Here is a 14,196-nt window from a genome sequence, read left to right as displayed (position 1 = left end):
CTATTGAAACCATTTTCTACTTAGCTTTGTTAATGAACGACAATGACTCTTTTATTTTTTATTTTTATTTTTTTTTCTCTATTAACTAACCTCTCACACACGCGGAAACATAATCTCGTACTGCATCTCACATATTAATATCGAACCATGAAAAAAATCTAGAGGCATACGCCACATTCTCACAAGAAGGAGCAAGCACCCACCAACCACACGAGCCACGCCACAATGCACGGGCGCCTTGAGACACCCCCCCCCATCCAGGGGCGGCCAGGCGCTCACAGGCGGCAAATTCCGTTTTCTGTGACGCGGAATACCCTGAGTATCCAGCAATTTTTAGCCTCCAGTGTCCAGGAAATTGACCTTTACACACACTGTTGCTCCCTCGTCGCCATGAAAACTCTCGCAAATGGGTTATATCTTCCACTTGTGATGTCAGTCCCGGGCGGGTGTGAGGGGGAAGAAGGGCCAGCGAGCAGCAACGGTGGAGAGAAATGGTGAGAACACAAAAGCCTCCGCAGGGAGCAGGGACTGGCTGCCTTGACATGTTGTGGCTGATTTGAGAGAATGGCACCGCGGGAGGGGACTTGGCCACGCTGAGGGGACGCGAGACACTGGGCTGCAAAGGTTAACTTGATTTTGAAGCTACAAAGATTTCCCTTAAATTGTGCCACTTTTTCGCAGCACACAGTGGCGGTGTCACTGGCTGGATTAAAGCGTCAGGAAAAAAGGTAGCAGGGAGGGTGGATATCCTAGCATCTAAAGGGAGGTGGAGACGAAGAAGAGGGAGTGTGTGCTCTGAGAGTTGGTGAAAGATAAAGTAAAATGTTTGTGCTTTGTAGACGACGAAAAGAGAGACGAAAAGAAAACGATCACAGGACGAAATTAAGGAAAGGAAAGGGGTAAAGGAAGAGAACGTGCCATGAAAATGTAGAGGGGATACCTGACTTTTTTAGATTTTATTTATTCATTTATTTATTTTTATTTATTTATTTATTTTTTTTTTTGTGTGTGTGTGTGTTCAGTAATGACGCAGCAGCATGGAGATGATGCCCCTTCGATCTTGTGTTCCGGGTTCGTGATGAGTTCGCTTCCCGGCTTAAATCCGCACCCTTAAAGAGCAAACTATTCAAATTATGCAGTCAAGTATAACAGGAGGAGAGGCAGCAGTAGTAACAGCGCCAGTAACCTTGTTGCGGAGAAATCTCTCTCTCTCTCTCTCTCTCTCTCTCTCTCTCTCTCTCTCTCTCTCTCTCTCTCTCTCTCTCTCTCTCTCTCTCTCTCCACCAGAATATACAGCTTAACCTTTAGACATCCACGTTATCCGGGGAAGCTGGTATCATGGCTGGTACCAGCTTGAACTTACTAGGCGGCTAAGTAGCTTTGCTTGTGGTAGAGGTCAATATAAATGGTGCAGCATCGCATCTCAAAATATAAAACACGTAAGGCGGTGTGAAGAGTGTGGAAAGATACACTGCCCTTAGGTGTTGTCGCTTGCAGTAACTCACAGATGTCTACACGAGCACGCGAGAGGGAGGCTCATCGACCTGCAATCCCAGTGATTTCCCTGAAGAATCGGTCATATCTCCTTCCATCTACATCTATCAGGATTTCTTGATACATTAATGCCTCAGGGTGTACTCTTAAGGTAGAATCGCTGCCACATATTTCATAACTGAATGTCATGAATTATCTATGAAGCAAGACACTTCCGGAACTAAGTACAAGTGGACCTTTTGTAAACACTATTGACAAAACAGAGGGAGGTTTTACATCATCCCAGTGCAAAATGTGCAATGTGTGCCCACATCTGTGGATCACTGCAGGGCATGTTGTGTCTCTGCCCGGTCATAACATTGGTTCTCCACTCTTCAGACACGGGGACAAAATATATAAAATACTTAATCACATAATCGCAAATTAGTGTGTGTGTGTGTGTGTGTGTGTGTGTGTGTGTGTGTGTGTGTGTGTGTGTGTGTGTGTGTGTGTGTGTGTGTGTGTGTGTGTGTGTATACATGTGTGCGTGTTCGTGACACAATTGTTGTTGCATTTCGGGAACCATGGACTGGGTAGGGATTTCTTTTCTTTTTTTTTTTTTCTTTCTGCAGAGTTTAATTACTTTTTATCAGCATCCTTTACTTGCAAAAAACAAAACAAAAAATACATCATGATCTTTTAAGATGTGGTGAGTAATTTTACAATGAAAAAAAAAAGTTTAATCTAGACATGAGCAGCACACCATGTCCATCTGGGTGTTGGTGGTGGCGGTGGTGATGCATGTCACTCCTGTCATGAAAAGCCTGCAAGGCGTCTGTCGCGGAAAAAAAAATAAAAAACTCTAGGAGTCGACAGGGAATGAGATGGAGAGATGGATCTGCGACAAACTAGAGAGAGTGGGCGCAACAAACGGTGGTGGGGAGAGAAGCAACTGAGAATATTCATTCATGGAGCCAACCTTTGACACTAGGGAGACAGCAGAGGAGAAGAGGTGATACATGTGAGCTGTTACACGTTGCAGTGTATCCGTTTATCAAGAGGAAAAGCGTTGGTGAAAGTGAGAAAGATGCACATGTGAAATATCTTAAAATTCTCGGGGGAAATTACCGCTGCATAATGATGCCAAACACTTACAATATAAACACACCAAAAGCTTCAGCCTCGTATGTTTCTTCTCGCCGGATGTTTAATGTAACAGCGTATCTTTGAAGTTCTGGATGATCCCAAAGGTGTGTGTGTGTGTGTGTGTGTGTGTGTGTGTGTGTGTGTGTGTGTGTGTGTGTGTGTGTGTGTGTGTGTGTGTGTGTGTGTGTGTGTGTGTGTGTGTGTGTGTGTGTGTGTGTGTGTGTGTGTGTGTGTGTGTGTGTGTGTGTGTGTGTGTGTGTTTACACAGAAAAATATTAATAATAAAGCAAATTTCAGCGCAAGAAAGAAAACAATGGTGAGGGGAACGGTAGGATAACAACTATATGAGGAGGGAGTGAGAACACCTCTCTATGAAGCTATGAGAGCTATGAAGCTGTGAGAGCTAGGGAGAAAAGAGGAATGTGGGGAGTCACGACCCTGGATAGATGTTGGCTGATGACGGAGGAGGAGGAGGAAGGGAGAGCTTAACTGTGGGTGCTATAATGCTAAATTCAAGAGAGAGGGAGGAAGAGAGAGAGAGAGAGAGAGAGAGAGAGAGAGAGAGAGAGAGAGAGAGAGAGAGAGAGAGAGAGAGAGAGAGAGAGAGAGAGAGAGAGAGAGAGAGAGAGAGAGAGAGAGAGAGAGAGAGAGAGAGAGAGTGTGTGTGTGTGTCTCCTTCAGCACCATACGACAGACTTGCTGGAAACCTAAACGGAAAAAAAGAGGCTGGGGGCTCAAGGAGTTGATTAGACTGGCTGGAACAAAAATGAATTAGTGAGTGATTTATGGCAGGGACCCAGGTGGCCGCTCCCTCAAGAGTAGTGTGCAGAGGTGTGGGGGTGAGGTGGCTACAGGATATAGAATCCGGTAAGCCACTGTAAGGAAATGATGCAGGGTGTGGGTGATGGGGAGAGTGAAGGGAGATGATAACTGTCTGTAAGCCATCTATTCTTCATCATGTTATCTATCACTCATTCAGTCCATCATATCCTATTTATCAATCAATCAGTCAATCAGCCTATCTATCTATCTATCTATCTATCTATCTATCTATCTATCTATCTATCTATCTATCTATCTATCTAACCGTCTGCCTGTCTGTCTCAAAAGGTGTGTGTCTCAAGGAGTTCTCGTCCTCCTCTTCTCTTCATCGTGGCAAACTGTCAGGAGACAGGGAAGCGTTTCAGTGCCTCAAATTATTTCTTTCATGATAGAATTCCTTATAATATACACATATTATTGAATTTTATCGCATTAGAAGCAAGTGTGCCCTTCTGAGAAATAAATCAACAATAATCATAATCATTACGTCACTGCTCTGTACAGACTTACTAAATTATAAAGACTTGCGGTGTAAAAACAATGAAAAGACTATCCAGCTTCCTCAGACGCTGCATGAATGCTGCAGATGAAACACAACTTTCCACTGAACCTGCTTTGCAAGTCTTGTTAACGAATACTGAAATTGCTTCTGCAGGTGTAATGAAACAAGAGGAAGACTGAGAAAGGTAAATGGGAAAGAGGAGAAATAATAGTCAAGTGAATTATGGAGGAGAATGAAAAGCAGGAAGAGGAGGAGGAGAGCCTATGAAACGTACAAAATGGCTCGTGTCTGTAAAATATGTTTACCAACAACCAGCTGGTCTGTTGAGCCTATTACAAGGCCTATATACTGCTCACAATTAATGGCTACATATCAAACACATTACCCATCATGCAGACACCAGACTCCGCGCTACTGTGTGAAGACACCCGCGTTCGAAAAATATATAATAAGGAACTTAACTATATGTGTATTCCTTGTTCCCCAAAATACGAAGAGCAAAGCAGAGGTAACGTTTGCGATCAATTTGTTACGAAGAGTGAGATCTGACAAAGCAAAGTTACTCACTCGCCTAGAACACTGAATTTGGAATACCACAACTTTCCTTGTACCTAACCAGTGAGTAGCTTCTGAATGCCCGGCCACGGAAACATTACTGACTACAACGTGCACGAGATGGTAATTAATCTGGTGGTGCTTGCTAACTAATGAATTTTCAACAGTTTTACTTTGGCGGCAGTTACATACAGAGCAACTCAACTCAAGTCAAGGTCGCCAGGAGCATGATTCGACGTAACGATTTTCCAGAACAACTACCTGAAATACAGACGCAATTAAACCTGACTTGTGCCGCGGTGGATGTTACATGAGGCAGCAGCAGCAGCAGGAAGAGGAGGATAAACGGGCGGGACGCAGACCCAGAGTTTGTTGGACGGAATGAGGAAGAGGCGGCGATGGTAACTTCAAAGGGAAGGATGCACGGAGCGGAGGGACAAGGGAGAGTATTTAGGAGGAAGGAAATGGGGCAAATAGTTTAAAGGTGAAGAGAAAAAAAAAAAAAAAAAGCGGCACAGGGAAAAGGGGACGCGTGGTTAGAATGGCTGGGATGGTGAGACGTTGGGGAGAGGGAGGGAATGGGGGAGAGGCGTGCAACCAATGGTCCGAGAAGGGAAAGTGTTGAAACCTCACAAAACAGGAAGAATAAAGAAGAGTCATGATGGAGGCACTGAAGCTCATGCGTGGCGCACCTCAAACAGAAATGCAACGTATTCATTACTCGATATTTTGTTTGTCTCTTCCTCCTCTCTAATGAGTGGCCTGACCTTTCCCTTTCTATTACAATGGAAAACTAATAGAAAAGGATAAAAACGGGAATTCAGAAGTAGTCGTGCCAATGTTGGGATTAGTAGCGACTTGCTTTTTCATCCACCAGGTGTTAAGTTCCTTCCTAGACTGTTTCCTAGACTGACGGATTACTCTGCTCCCTTTATCAGGAGAGAGTTTTTACAATTCTGTTTTCTCCCTTTCTGTTCTTTTTTCCCTCCTCCCGTTTGTTTCGCTCATGCATTTCTCTCTGTTTCCCTCCGGTCTGTTTTTGCATTCTCTTTTTCTCCATTCTTCCTCTTTCTCTTTTTTTTCCCCCTGTCTTTTGTCCATCTGGTATTCTTTATAATTTTCTCTTTTTTTTTTCGTGTGTCCATTTCAATACTCTTACTTTTTCTACTTTAACCTTTTAGTTTGCACATTTATTTCTCAGTTTTTTCCTCGTATGTGAGTTTTAAACTTTGAGTCTTCCTATTTCTTTCACATTTTTTTTTTTTCAGAGATATAACACATTAAATTTGATGATCTTTGCTCCATATTGCTACCGGTAAGCAGTCGTTGATCAGAACGGTCCAAATTATGATATTCCGGGAGATGGTTATTTATGATCAACCCAGCAGGCCATTGCCAAAGTTACATCGCCTCCTGTTGAATTAATCACTTTTGATCGTCACACACAATCAATATGTAATACTGACGCTCTTTAATTTACAAAAATATCAAAGACAACAGGGAATCAATGTATCTTTCCTTTGCAAAGGATTTCTCTGAAAAATAACACACACACACACACACACACACACACACACACACACACACACACACACATCATAATATATATATATATATATATATATATATATATATATATATATATATATATATATATATATATATATATATATATATATACATACATATATATATATACATACATATATATATATATACATACATATATATATATATATATATATATATATATATATATATATATATATATATATATATATATATATATATATATATATATATATATATATATATATATATATATATATATATATATATATATATATATATATATATATATATATATATATATATATATATATATATATATATATATATATATATATATATATATATATATATATATATATATATATATATATATATATATATATATATATATATATATATATATATCTATATATATATATATATATATATATATATATATATAATGAATAAATAAATAAGTAAAATAAAAATAGAAATAATGCAGGCATTAAGAGATTTGAAACACTCGACTATTTTGAGGTATGTTTAGAAAGTCTACCCGAAAGTTGCACTAGACATTGTCTTGGCACAACGAGAAGAAGCTACAGGACTCATAGGTTATAGTTTTTTTTTTCTTTGAATATACATTTGGTAGAAGAATCAATTGACAAGGCTGCCACATCACAGTGAAGGATTAGCCTCATGTTTGGTGTAATCTGTGGGTTATTTTGGTGAGCGGTGAGTAGGTAGATAAAAGGCGGATATGGTGATGACTAGTTAATAGAAGGGGTGGTGATGACTAGTGGTGGTGACTAAGAAGATAACAATGGTGATGATGATGACGATGATGATGGTAATGATGATGACAATGGTGATGATATTGATGATGACATTGATGGCAATGATGGAGGAGGAAACACATCAGTTTTTAAAGAGGTAAGCGGTAGGAAGAGGAGGAGGAGGAGGAGGACGAGGAGCAGAAACATCATGATGATAATGATGAAGATAGTGTTCATCATGGAACAGACATAATGTGAAAAAAAAGAAAAGAAAAAAAAAAAAAAAAAAAAAAAAAAAAAAAATATATATATATATATACTATATATATATATATATATATATATATATATATATATATATATATATATACGAGTATATATATATATATATATATATATATATATATATATATATATATATATATATATATATATATATATATATATATATATATATATATATATAATATATATATATATATATATATATATATATATATATATATATATATATGTATATATATATATGTAAGGTAGACAGGAAACAGGGAAGCAAGATGATGATGATGGAAAAGAAAATTGGCAGAATTATAAGAAATACGTAGGAAGAGGAAGAAGAGGAAGAGGAGGAAAAGGAAGGAAAGGGGGAGGAGGAAGAGAAGGAGGAGGAGGAGGAGGAGGAGGAGGATTTGGAAGAGGATGAGGAGCATGTGTTCCTGTCGCTATCTAAAACACGTGTTGCTGAGCAAACACAAGCTCACACACCTTTTTAGAGAAACCTTTTCTGTGAACAACAACCATTTATACATATAATGTCTGCTTTGCCCTCTCTCTCTCTCTCTCTCTCTCTCTCTCTCTCTCTCTCTCTCTCTCTCTCTCTCTCTCTCTCTCTCTCTCTCCTCTCTCTCTCTCCTCTCTCTCTCTCCTCTCTCTCTCTCTCTCTCTCTCTCTCTCTATGTGTGTGTGTGTGTGTGTGTGTGTGTGTGTGTGTGTGTGTGTGTGTGTGTCAGTTGCCTCAGACGCCAATGTTTCAGTGAGGAAAAGAAGATGAGGTTTAGTAGAAGAGAGGTGATGTTCTACAAATTGAAAATTAGATCTGAGACCACAAATGATGCAGAAATTAATGGAGAAAAGTTGAGAGGGGTGCCAAGACACTTAGGGTCGATACAAGAAGAGCAGTCCGACCTGGGGACATCTGTGGTCCCCTCCCCGGGTGGAGACTCCGAGGTATTATTATGATGGCCATCACAATGACAACTGACAGGAAACGCAAAAGTGGTCGGCAAGACGTAAGGGAGATGTGAGTCACTGTCACTAATTTCCAGTAGGAATTGACTATGAAAACTGTTGTAGACAATCCCTATAAAAGCAATACTGAGACTGACTACGAAAGGTTAACCCTCGACATTACCGTTATGCTGAGAGCATAACAAAAGTGATAGTGTCTGGCATGGAGGCGTACATTCCTCACTCTTTTTCTCAACCTAAACCTTCCAAACCTTGCAAGACTTTTCTCGGGCTATACATGATGGAGAGGCAGCCCACTAAAGGTACTTGATCCCTCAATCACCAGAATCTCATGTGCTTTATATTTCTGCCAGGGACCATGCCAAGTCTTCGCTCAAACCTTTACTAAAAACTCTACCTTGGACGATTCAGGGTTTGTTCCTCCCTTTCCTCCACCCTCTGACTACTTCATGCTACCTATTAAAAGTCTTCACAATGATGTTTTCCATGCCCTGGCTAACCTCGGAAGGCTTATGGACCTGATGGGGTCCCTCCTATTGTTCTCAGAAACTGTGTCTCCGTGCTTGCACCTTGAATAGTCAAACTCTTTCAACTCTGTCTGTCAACATCTACCTTTCCTTCTTGCTGGAAGTTTGCCTACATTCAGCCTGTTCCCAAAAAAGGATGACCGTTCTAATCCCTCAAACTACCGCCCTGTTGCTTTAATTTCCTGCCTTTCTAAACTTTTTAATTTATCCTCAACAGGAAGATTCTTAAACATCTATCACTTTACAACCTTCTGTCTGGTCGTCAGTATGGGTTCTGTCAAGGCCGCTCTACTGGTGATCTTCTGGCTTTCCTTACTGAGTCTTGGTCATCCTCGTTTAGAGATTTTTGTGAAACGTTTGCTGTTGCCTTAGACATATCAAAAGCTTTTGAAAGAATATGGCACAAAGCTTTCATTTCCAAACTATCCTCCTACGGCTTCTATCCTTCTCTCTGTAACTTCATCTCAAGTTTCCTTTCTGACCGTTCTATTGATGCTGTGGTAGACGGTCACTGTTTTTTTCCTAAATCTATTAACAGTGGTGCTCCTCAGGGTTCTGTCCTGTCACCCACTCTCTTCCTATTATTCATCAATTATCTTCTAAACCAAACTTCTTGTCCTATCCACTCCTACGCTGATGATACCACCCTGCACTTTTCTACGTCTTCTCATAGACATCCAACCCTTCAGTTCATGAAGCGAAACCACAGAACGCCTGACTTCTGATCTCTCTAAAATTTCTAATTAGGGCAGAGCACACTTAGTATTGTTCAGTGCATCAAAAACTCAATACCTCCATCTATCAACTCGACACAAGCTTTCAGACAACTATCCCCTCTTTTGCAGCGACACTCAACTGTCCCCCTCTTCTACACTGAACATTCTTGGTTTGTCCTTTACTTGAAACTTCACATCTCATCTCTAGGTAAAACAGCTTCTATGAAATTAGGCGTTCTGGGTCTTCTCACCCAGTTTTTTTTTTTTTTCTCACCCCCTACCCACAAGCTGCTGTGTACAGGAGCCTTATCCGTCCATGTAAAGGCTATGCTTCACATTTATTGGGGGGTTCCATTCACACCGCTCTTTTAGACAGAGTGGAATCAAAAGCTTTTCGTCTTATCAACTCCTCTTCTCTAACTGACTGTCTTCAGCCTCTTTTTCATCGCCGCAATGTTGCATCTCTTGTTATCTTCTACTGCTATTTTCATGCCAACTGCTCTTCTGATCTTGCTAACTGCATGTCTCCCCTCCTCCCTCGGCCTCGCTGCACAAGACTTTCTTCTTTCTCTCACTCCTATTCTGTCCACCTCTCAAATGCAAGAGTTAACCAGTATTTTCAATCATTCATGCCCTTCTCTGGTAAACTCTGGAACTCCCTGCCTGCTTCTGTATTCCACCTATGTTGTGAGGTTGTAAGTAGAAATTATTCATCAAATCTATAATCAGTAAGGCATAGTAAATAGGAAATGAGACTTCAGAGTAACCAGAAAGGAAAACTGTAAGTCACAAAATTCATAGTATGTTATATTCTTTGATAATTGCGGGTGTACGCAGCAGCCATGGCCTTGAGACGTAAGGTGTTGCCAGATGTACATCCAACCTTTTACCTGAAAGTACAGTTCTCGTTTAATTATAGGTATTTATATTGTAAAGACGTACTTATTTATTGCACATACGGTAAGGTTGTGAAAGTATATGTAGAGGTGAGATTAAAAGCTTTGAAAAATATAAAAGTAAAATTCCGCTTCCCAAGTCTGATATCGTGGGCTCTGAGGAGGGAAACAATCCAGGAATCAAAATCGCATGGTAGCCACACTTGCATTCATACCATGGGAATAATATATATATATATATATATATATATATATATATATATATATATATATATATATATATATATATATATATATATATATATATATATATGTGAATCGACTTGTTATTTTCCTTTTTCTGTCATTTTACGGGGTAAATAAAAAGCTTAAGAAAAAGAAATGCAGCCTGACAAGACCACTATCTCTGACAAAGCGCAACACTGTACTGGTTAAAAGTTTTTTTTTCCTTTGGAATGTTATTACAAGTTTTCTTTTCTGTGATGCCTGTCAGCACTACGTATATTTTACTTTGTTTATGCACATCTTAACACTGTTCCTCGAATACACCTTGCTGTGGCTCTTATGGTCTCTGATGCTGGATGTGAGGCTTAAAATTTCGTTACTTTATGGTGCAAACGTTTCTTATGAAGATTAACGATAGGAGTTCGTTAAAACATTTTCCAGAAGTATTTCTCAAATTTCTTCGCTAAGTTTAAATGGCATACGCATGCATAACATTAGCTTCTCTGAAGGACGACCAGAAATACACATCCTATTTTCCCAGAATTCCAAGAGGTATCTCTTGAATTCTTTGCTCTGTGGACGTGCTCTCTCTTCCTACCGTGTCGTGAAATGAAAACAAACAGAGGCACAAAGCATTACTTTTCCCAGGTGGTCTGTTGATGCAGTTATGAATAAAGAAGCATAAAATTTAAGTTAAGAGCATGACATAATCCACTTCTCAACTCTCTTTCAAAACAAATACCACCTGGTAAAGTAGAGCAGGAAATCGACTGCTTGCAAATTATGGTGACACACTGAAGGCACGGCTGCACTAACTCACTTTGCCAGAAACAATTAACGCAGAGCAACATAACGTAGGTCAGGTGAGGGCACAACTGCTGAGCAAGGTCAAGGCCACGCTTCTTAAATTTTCCTGGTCAGGTTCTAGTCAACGGACTTGGCAGCGTCCCGACTCATGGTCCGCCTGACGGTCGCCTGCAATCCGGTGACACACGGCGTCCAGGGAACCATTTGTCACTCCCACAGTCGGCTCAGGTCGGGTTGATACTGCAATGGAGAACCCCCTTAGGTTTGCGGCACTGCACCGTAAGCCTCCAGCCAACAGCCGTGCAGGGAAGCACATTCATAGCCGCACCTCCCCACCTGCCGCCTTAATGAATATGGCATTACTAACGTCTGGACTGTTACGGCCAGCAATGATCGCAGCCTGACATGCAAGACCCTCATTCTCAACACTCTCCTCCTGCCAGTTACTGATTAACTTATTTGTGAGTTTCTCGCTTTGTTCTGTCATTCAACAACTACAAGGCTACCAACAAAACATTAATGAAATCCTCAGATATTGCAAAATCATTTCATCTTTAGATTTTTCTCTGCATGTTGAATATTTACGTTACGAAATGAACACATTGTACATTTCATTTCAAGATATTTTCTTGTCACTATAATACTGAATAAAAAAAAAAAAAAAAAAAAAAAAAAAAAAAAAATATATATATATATATATATATATATATATATATATATATATATATATATATATATATATATATATATATATATATATATATATATATATATATATATATATATATATATATATATATTTTTTTTTTTTTTTTTTTCTGGGTAACGAGAAACAACACGTTCATAAGGATTTACGTAAATTACAACTGTATATATATATATATATATATATATATATATATATATATATATATATATATATATATATATATATATATATATATATATATATATATATATATATATATATATATATATATATATATATATATATTATAACAACCCTCGAGCTCATGGGACTTGGCTCCCTCATCCGCCACTCCTGGAGACGCCCGCAGGTTGGGAATCTCGATCTACCGCTCCACTTACATCGGGGCTTCAGACTCAAGCCTCGGGCACCAAACCCAAGCCACCTCCTGCCTTATGGTCGACACCTCAGGCGTCTACTACACACAGCAGAGGATCTACTTCCCTCTCCCGGGAGCTTGGATTCTGGGTCATCTTTCACACCAGCATAGCAGAACACTCACAACACTCGTGCACACACATTCACCTCTCCACTCATTACACCTGTGCTACCCTCACGTCGCCACGCCACACGTTACACCTGCGCACACCCTCGTTATACAAGTGCTACACTCACGCCACACTCTCACACACACACACACACGCATAGACAACTGCTGAGCCCGTGCCATCACTACAAGTATTTCATACTATACGAGTATATTGTTAATTTATTGTCCTGCTTCATTCTTGTTCTTTTTTAAATTTTTATTGTTCCTATTCAATATATATATATATATATATATATATATATATATATATATATATATATATATATATATATATATATATATATATATATATATATATATATATATATATATATATATATATATATATAATCATATATCGTTGTTGGAGTTCCTAGTGTTTTAAGTTGAAGCATTTTGTGTGTCCGAGCCTGCCATCCTCTAGATTTACTGGCACACGGCTCGTGACAGGAGCACACACACCAAATACACTCAGGGAAACACACTCCGAAGCAACATTTTCACTACACAGTACGCACAGCACACACTGCCGAAGAATCTTTACATCCACAAATATGCAGCAGCATAATCAGAAGAAACCAGGATGCCACAATATCGGTGAATTCAACCACAAACAGTTGACGTGTAGACACGAGCACAGGCTGAGGTGTGAAGGATGCCATACACTTGGACACAAATCTCGCCAATCTAGTTACTACAGCGGCTAGGGATGTGGCGGGGAAGATGCTGCCGATGACATTAACCATCTTGTAAATGAAAGAAATATCGATTTGTTTTGTTACCGAGACGTGGCTTCGTAATGAAATTCCTGATGAACATTTAACTTTACAACACACAGGTGAGGTGGTGGACGTGGAGGAGGAGTCTGCATATATGTAAGCAAGCAACTGAAGGTAAGTGTGATAAAACTACCTACTCCTAAGCAACCCCGTGTCCAGGACTTATGGACGAGTGTACAGTGCAGTAAGTTGCCAGCTTTTATTATAGGTTGTGTTTAAAGACACCCCAAGGCCACACCTTCCTCTTCTGAATATGTCCAAGATGTGTTGAAACAAATGTCTGTATGTAAGAAATGGCTTTATATGTTGATGTGATTTTAATGATGGTTTATTTTCTAAGAAAAACAAAATTGATGGTATTATCAGAAATAGCAGACTCACACCAATGATAAATGAGCCCACTAGGATGACGTCAACCACAGCCACAGTGCTGGATGTGATCATCACTAATAAACCAGAAAGTGTTTTGTCCACCTCTGTTGTTCCCGGGCCAGCACCTGATCATGACCTAATTGGCATTACAATAAATATCAAGAAGACGGAGAGAGCATGAACTAAAATCTTTTGGTCACCTTGGTAAATACGAGTATAACAAGGACGCTTTGTGAGCTACTCGTGCCAGAACCCCATCACTTTGATCAAATACTGACCACAGGCCACGCTGATCTACAACTTGATATTTTAATACTAATTACATGAGTTGTCTGGATGCGTGTGCTCCTTTAGTAACTAAGGCAGCAAGCAGACCTGCAGCGCCTTGGCTCACTGAGGGTTTGCGTGTAGCAGTGAGGCAGCGTGACGACACCCGCACCAAGCTGAGGAGAGACAGACACAATATTTGTCTGCAAAAGCAATACGCGAATGAAAAGAAAGAAATAAAGTCTCCTATTGGT

This window comes from Scylla paramamosain, unplaced genomic scaffold (assembly GCF_035594125.1).
Source record: "Scylla paramamosain isolate STU-SP2022 unplaced genomic scaffold, ASM3559412v1 Contig42, whole genome shotgun sequence".
In the NCBI taxonomy this organism is placed as follows: Eukaryota; Metazoa; Arthropoda; class Malacostraca; order Decapoda; family Portunidae; genus Scylla; species Scylla paramamosain.
The sequence above is the reverse complement of the archived record's forward strand: the minus strand, read 5'-3'. Positions refer to the sequence as shown.